The sequence below is a fragment of the Lithobates pipiens genome, unplaced genomic scaffold, assembly GCF_037356315.1.
Source record: "Lithobates pipiens isolate NorthernLeopardFrog02 unplaced genomic scaffold, aLitPip1_a1.2 Scaffold_18, whole genome shotgun sequence".
Classification (NCBI taxonomy): domain Eukaryota; kingdom Metazoa; phylum Chordata; class Amphibia; order Anura; family Ranidae; genus Lithobates; species Lithobates pipiens.
Genome location: NW_027507758.1, coordinates 300,349,444 through 300,357,971, shown reverse-complemented (window position 1 = coordinate 300,357,971; position 8,528 = coordinate 300,349,444).

Sequence of the window (8,528 nt, the reverse complement as noted above, 5' to 3'; positions counted from 1 at the left end):
AAATACCTTGGAATGTCTTCTTTCCAAAAAGGGGCCATTTGGGGGGTATTTGTACTTTTCTGGCATGTTAGGGTCTCAAGAATTCAAATAGGCCGTCAGTACTTCAGGTGTGATCAATTTTCAGATATTGGCACCATAGCTTGTGGACTCTATAACTTTCACAAAGACCAAATAATATCCACCAATTTGTACTTATTTTTACCAAAGATATGTAGTAGTATACATTTTGGCCAAAATTTATGAAGAAAAAATTACTAATCTGCTAAATTTTATAACAGAAACAAAGAAAAAATCATTTTTTACAGAATTTTCTGTATTTTTTCTTTTATAGCACAAAAACAAACAAACCGAGCAGTGATTAAATACCACCAAAATAAAGCTCTATTTGTGTGAAAAAAAGGACAAAAATTTCATATAGGTACAGTGTTGCATGACTGAGTAATTGTCATTCAAAATGTGAGAGCACAGAAAGCTGAAAATTGGTCTGGTTATTAAGGGTGTTTAAGTGCCCAGTGGTCAAGTGGTTAAAGTGAAGACTGGAAATAAGATGAACATGTGTTTACTTCACTTTAAATATACAATAATAAGCAAAGGAAATTAAAAATAAAAATAAAGATTTTTGCTAGCATATGGCTGGTAAATTGAAATGAAGCCAGTTTAATTTTACTGAGCTCATTGAACCGTCTCTTTTTTCCTTTTGTAAATCAACCCTATTTTCAGTCAGGATATGAACATTATACACTGGAATAATATTATTTTGTTTTGTATTATTATCAGATTTGCGTTTAGCTACAAGTGCCATGAGTAAGCTGTATAAAAATTGAAATGTGTATTTTGTAAGCAGATGTTGTGTCTTAGAGATAATGAAAAAAAAAAATCAAGAATACTTTTGATGAACTCTCGATAAAAGTGACCCCTTCACACATACAGTATTCCATTGTGGTGCGTTAACATAGCACACCACAATATGTGGTAAATGTTTTGTGATGTAATACATTGTGTTATAATTTACAATGTGTTGTGGTGCTATTAACAATGAATGGCACTGCAACACACTGTACATAGAGCAAGTCCGTTGCCATGCACAACACATTTTAGCAAACACTGCCACTAAACACAAGTGTAAATGGGCCCTGAAGGTAGCTTCATGAAATGAAGTAGAGTTTATGATTGGATGTAGATTGTCTGGGGGAAAAACAGTTGTACTTTAAAATGTTTTGAGTGTTTTGGGGGGTGCAATAAGTGAAAACTTTAAATACCTTTTCTATAACTCACCATAAACTAGGATACCAGGTAAACTTGCTAACTGATTTGTAGACTCCACCCACGTAGAAACTTTTGTTAATGAACTCCGATCATTTCAGCAGATCTTAGTCGCTGACTGTGTAGCTCACACACACCAGGGCGCATTCCACATAGTGACATCTCGTCGGGCAGGTCTATATAGAGTGCCTGTAGACACTGTAACCTATTTCAAATTTACGGTTCAAGACTGCAAAGGAATTCCAGGATTAGGCTTCTGTTTCGCTTGTCTGATCATTTTCTTTTTTCAATTTTCCCAGTGAACTTGTGCCATAGATGTTTACACACTTTTGTATCTAAAGAAATCCTGCATAGCTTTTGAATATAGTAAATTTTTCTTTACACAATGATGATACTGTTGCAGTTAAGTCATAAACATATTTTTCTCTTTTGTGACTTGTTAGCCCAGTCTAAATTGTCATCAACCTCTAATCACTAACTGTAAATATACATATACCACCTAACTGTAAGCCCTGGTACACATTGTAATGATTTAAAATGCGATTTGACATGTCAAATTTGCAGCATTTGACAGCAATGGCATCATCCTAATGCAAGCAAATGCGGCGTCGCACCAATTTCAAAAAGTAGCTTCTGTACTACTTTTTGCGATTTCGAAATCTGCACAGATGTCTCTGAAATCCGCGGCCGAAATTGTGATTGACATGCGGGAGTGAAATTGTGCGCATTCAGCTGAACTCGCGCGTCTTCATTTCCACAGTTCAGAGTGAACCTGGGCTAAATGTACGTCATTACTTTGATGTTAAATACCGGGGTTATGGCAATAGATTCACCATGGGATCACTTTTATAGGCAGTGGGAGATGTGCTCCCCCCACCCCTTTCTGGTAATTTCCGAGCTTACCGGAGCGGTCGTTAAGCCCAGAAACCAATCCGATGCATCTGATGGCTAGGCAGAAAGTCGAGTGAGGGCAAGATAGCCCCATTCGGCTCCATGCCCTTGGAGGAGCGAAGCGATGTCTGACTTCACTTCCTGTCCTCTGGCTTAAAGAGATGATTTTTTTGTTTGTTTTTAAATCAAAGTGTCTTTTTTTTTGTTTTAAGGATAAATGATAGATCTTTTTGACCCCAGATCTCTTAATAAAGTGGACCTGTCATGCTTATTTTTTTTTTTAAAAAGAATGTTTAAGTTCCTTGTAATAGGAAAGAAAGTGATCAATAAAAATAAAGAGACAGTGTAAAAAAAAAAAAGTAAAATAAATAAGAAAAAATATTTTTTAAAGCCCCCCCCATCCCTCCGTGCTTGTGTGCAGTAGAGAACACATACATAAGTCGTGCCCGCATATGTAAACAGTTTTCAAACCACACATGTGTGGTATTGCCGCGATTGTTAGATAGTAATAATTCTAGTGAAAGAACTCCTCTCTAACTCTAAACAGGTAATCTGTAAAAAAAAATTAAAGCATTGCTTATTTAGATTTTTAAGTATTGTAGTTTGTTTCGACTCCGTGACCATGTTTTAAAGCATGACATATTAGGTATCTATTTACTCAATGTAACACCATCTTTCACATTATTTAAAAAAATGGGCTAACTTTACTGGGTTTTTTTTTCTAATTAATTGAAGTGGATTTTTTCCAAAAACATTGTGTTTGAAAGACCGTTGCGCAAATACAGTGTGACATATAATATATTGGAGTGACTACCATTTTTTTCTCTAGGGTGTCTGCTACCACTGATAGCCACTCATAACATTGGCAAACACATTGACAAAGCCCCAGGAGCCTTGTCACTATAGGGGAAGCCAAGGTAAACTAATGGTGGCTATACACGCTTCACTAAACGAGTGGTTTCTTTTCTGAGTGATCTCTTCCAATAGGAATAGAGGTTTTGACTGATGGACTGAACGTTGGGGTGGGGGGGTTTGACTGATGGACCAACTGGGGGGGGGCGGGGTGTAGTGGTTTGTTTGCCGCCCTCCCCCAAACAATGGAGCACCAGTCACCACTGGTGATTTCCCTATCCACCTCAAGTGTGGGGATTTGGGGAATTTTTTGTTCAACCTTTTGGTTGAATGAAATAAAATGATTAATGTATGGCCAACTTAAATTGATGGTAAGGGAAGTTCTGGCTATTCAATTATTTGTGGATTTGATCATTTTGATCAAGTCATACATTGTATAAAAAATATAGAAGTATGTATGGCCACCATAAATTACTCTCAAGAAGGAGCTGCACAGTGACACTTTCCCCTCCAGAGCACACAGCTTGCAGCCAAGATGGTGCCAAAATATGCTTACTCAGAACACAAGGTACACACAACCGAACTACATGATGCTGATCTCCCCTCAGACTCGGAAAAATAACTTGCTGCTGGACAAGCAAGAGATATATTTTTTAAAAAATACTGCAAGAAAATCTTGTCTTTTTTGCTGTTTCACTAAATGATTTTAATAAAAAGAAATGTCGTAGATAATATTTTTTTTTTTTTGATAAAAAATAATACAACAAACTAATTATACAGAAAGCCTATTATCTTCAAACGAAATGTACTAAACATGAGATGGAGATTGGTTGCCTCAAGACTTATATTGCTAATTTGGAGAACAGGTCCAGACTAAGTGGTTGATTTACTTGCTTGTGCATGATTGGATGATGGAGGCCAGCAGAGCTTCACCTCATTCACTAGGTTAAGGGGAAATTCCCATGCAAAGTAAACAGCCAATTTGAATTTAGTAAATCAACTCTTCTAATCTTGTATTTGTGAAATTGATTCAGGGATTTCCCAAATCTAATTTAAAGAGGTTTCCACTAAAATCTTCAACAACACACTGAATAAAGAGATGCTTACCCTGATTCATATTGACAGAGCACACAGAGTAGTCCAACCTAAGGGGAAACTTGACAACAAATGTAATGCTATTCTATGCAGCTTAAATAGTTCTGAGCTTAAAGAAGAAACACCGGTAAATCAGATCAGTGGAATATGAGAACCATAACAAATATACCAGCATCTATCCAGATACACACTAGAGAAAAGAAGACAACCATTTACCATAGGATTCAATAGCTCTGATTTATGTGTCATCTTTAAAAAAAATTTATATTGCTCCTACCCTGATGCCTAGCTAAAATTATAAGGTACCTGATGATTTCCTACCTCTCCCTGCTCTGGATGAATTAGAATTAGCTGTATTCTGTAGAGGAAAGAAGATGAGGAACTCCTCTCTGAAAAGACAATTAACCCCCCAAAAAGTGTATTAAAGAGCCACAGAAAGAAAATTTTCAATGACTTTCATTTAAGCTATCATTTTTTTTGCCACCACCATTTTGTTGTGTGGTGAGAATGCACCATTCTAGTACGAAATGTACTTTTGTCTCCATCTAGTGGAGACAATTGGAGCTTTATCACTATACGAGACTTTACTCACTATATTATACTTAAACACTTTACTGAGCCAACAATGCTTGTATAAGGCCTTGGAAACCATGCCTTTTCTATGATGCTACTGTATGCTTTGACAAATATCAGGAGGCTATAAAGCCAGATGCTAACATGAAATCCTACATATGTAAATATCAAACACCCCTTTATACTAAACTTAAGGCTTTAAAAATTCATCCTTATTATACAAAGCAATGTTTTGTTTACCTATTCTGTTTGAAGCTTTGATTGAGTATTATACAGAGTGTTTTTGGAAATGTTATTACACTTTGTGATCACATGTATATCTTACATTTCATTATATTCAACTAAAATTCGTGAGAATAATCTTTTTCATATAAGGGGATGTGAACTATATTTTTGTTATACAAAGCTTATTTATTTACTTAGGTATACAGGTATATACGATGTTGTAAACAACTGTATACTGACTGTTAAAGGTAGCCATTGGAAGCAATTGTTCTTTCTATACTAAGACTGGTGTCCCCAACTGCATCCCACACGCAGTCATTGGTCTTGTTTCTACAACTATACAACAGGGACTATAATAGTTTTGGTTACCCACATTCTAAACGTTTTCTTTTATTTCATCTGTATCTTGGATACTTTGAGTCACAATAAAAATGTTATGCATAAAACTACCAACTCTGCCATATAAACTCACTGTTATACAACTATACTACATAAAGATATACTATTCATGTCCCTTAAAGTCAAGGGACTTAACATTCCAAAACAAAGTCCCAAATACTCATATATGCCAGTTCAAGAAAGATAGCCTCATTTTGTTTTCTGTAGACACATTCCCCCCCCCCCCCCAAAAAAAAAAAAAAAATATATATATATATATAATATGATTTAAATAGAGGACAATATAACCTCTGGTTTCATGCAATACACCTCTCCTGCAAAACACAAGGCATCTCATTCACCTTTCAGAAAGCAGTAAACCTAACAAACACACATCCACACCCCAGAAAAATATAGAAGATTGGTTATCTTGTTTGTGCAATCAATGGTGAATGGTTTATATTTGTAAATGTTTATTTACCTAGAAGAAAACAAGTTACCATCTTTATTAAAATGCTAGATATCCTAGATAAACACAAAAAGATTGACTATATTAGGTTTTAGCTATTCTTTTAAACATTCCTTTAATTCACTTCAGACGCAAGAATTAATTTTTGTTTTCCAATCTCATATTAATTTGGTAAAACACACTGAAATAGAACAATTTTCCTCAAGCAGACTAAGCACCCATTCTCTTACAAATTACACTGCCAAACCCAACCCTCAAAAACCATACTTGCAAACTGAATACCTCCCCTCTTATGTGATGAAAGATATTAAAGCAATTCAAAATATCTAACATAATGAATTTGAAACAAATTTTGCCTCAAGATACATCTTTTAAAACTGTTGGAAAGCAGACAAAAGTGTCCTTTATGGGAAGTTTTTTTTAATTAAAATTGATTCTTAACTTAAAAAGAACATAAACCCTTAAACAAAATGAATTATAAAAAGAAATATCATTTTTAGAATATTTACACTAACAATGTTTCAATCTATAGATGCCAAAAAACATTGCAACCGTCTCAAAAGACTGCAACTCAAGATTTTCTCTTAAAAGATCCTCACTTTTTATAAGTTTAGAGACTATGTAGAAATAACTAAATGTGGGAAATCTTTGGCTACCCTATCCAGAATAATAATAATCAATGGTACGTCCTACGTATAAAAAAATCAACTTGAAAACATAGGGGGTTATTTACTAAAGGCAAATTAAAATTGCACTAAAAGTGCACTTGGAAGTGCAGTCACTTTTTAGATCCGAGGGCGACATGCGAGGAAAATAAAAAGCAGCATTTTAGCCTGGACATGATTGGATGATAAAATCAGCAGAGCTTCCCCTCATTTCAGATCTATCCCTCAGATTTACAGCGACTGCACTTCCAAGTGCGCTTTCAGTGCAACTTAAAGTGCACTTTGCACTTGTAGTGCAAAGTGGATTTGCCTTTCGTAAATAACTCCCATAGTCTTTCCACAGATTAAATTGTTTGACTTTTATAGAATACACCAACGCTTATATGACCTAAGGTCCCACTAATATGAACAAATTAAAGACAAAAGAAAAAGGAAAATATAATCTTACAGAAAATTAGCTTAAAACAACTTCCCAGTAACAACAATTTCAGTTTCAGAGTTTACAAAACCAAAATGGTGAATTTCCAGGGCCATATGGTGAGATTATTGAATATAAAAAAAAAAATCCAAAATATTTAACCATTTATTTAACTAATTATTTCAATTATACATGCACTGGTTCCTTTTCCCAGCTATATCCTGTACAGCAAATATCACTATTGCCAAAAGACGATAGGAACTAAAATAATTGTACCAATTACAGCTTATTTCCCTTTAAAATAATTACATAAAACAATATATCCAAGTTGCTTGCAGAAAGGATAAATCCACCACTTTCCAGCCTAATTTCCCCAAACAAACAGGCTTTATTTAAAGGAGAAAGCCTAAAGATAATACAATAAAAATAACCTTAAAAACTACATCAAAAAGAAATCTATAAAAACACTTTTACTATTAAGGGATGCAGAAAAAGCATTCAATAGACTTCAGATGGGTTTATGTTTTATAGAAATTCTGATTCCCTATAACATTTGTGTATGGCTTTATCAAAAACCCTACAGATCAAAATAATCAGAACTTTTTCAGAAAAGATATCAATACATAATAGAACTAGAAGGAGTTGCCCATTATGGGATGACATTTAAGTTAACTATGGAGTCCTTTCTACAACAGATTAGACAAAGTAATGGCATTAGTAGAATTACTATAAACAATTCAGAATAAAAAAAAAACTACATTTGCAAATGCCCTGGTTACTAACACAAATCCACTCATATCATTGCCCTCAATAATTTAAGATACTTTTCAGTTTCTCCCAAACTACAAAATTAATATGACACAATCAGAGATTCCTAATATCAATGTAACACCCCCCTACTTAATAAATATATGTAAATCCTTGCATTTTAAAATGCTACTTTTAAGGTACTACTAGTGTATTTATGTCGCTAAACAAGAAGTAACTATATTGCCACAACCTCCTTTAAAGTATTTTTTTTTAAAAGACATTGATTAGAGATCAGATCCTCTGATATCTATGTTACAAAGAATTAAGCTAATTAAAATTATTATATTGCTCTAGTTATGAGTTGACTTGTCTACCTATTAAAATACCACAAAAAATGTAAATCAGTAAATTATTAAACAATTTTTATCTGGAAAAATGTAAATCACGGAATAAAAAAAAGACACCCTTATCCAGTAAAGAAATAAAGGAGGCTTAGCCATCCGAGGTTTATACACTTCCTACCAAGATATCCACAGAGGCCTCGTCATTGAGTGGCATAACCCTCATCCCACAAAACAGTGGGTCTTTAAAACTCTTTAGAACAGGCAAAAAGTAAACAGGATTTACAAGTCATCTGGTGGTATAAGAATATTGAAGAGATAACTGTTATTTAAATTAAAAATCCTTTATTTGTTAAAAGGAGGACTAAATGTAAAAGGAAAAATCATATCTTTAATATAATGTCAAAAGAGCTACAGGGGTTGATTTACTAAGGGGGAAATAGACTGTGCACTCTGCAAGTGCAGTTGCTCCAGAGCTTAGTAATCGAGGTAATGCTTCACTTTGCAAAGAATATCCAATCACCTGCAAGGGGGAAAAAAAACAAAACAGCATTTTTACTTGCATATGATTGAACGGTGGAAGTCAGCAGAGCTCTCCCTCATTTACT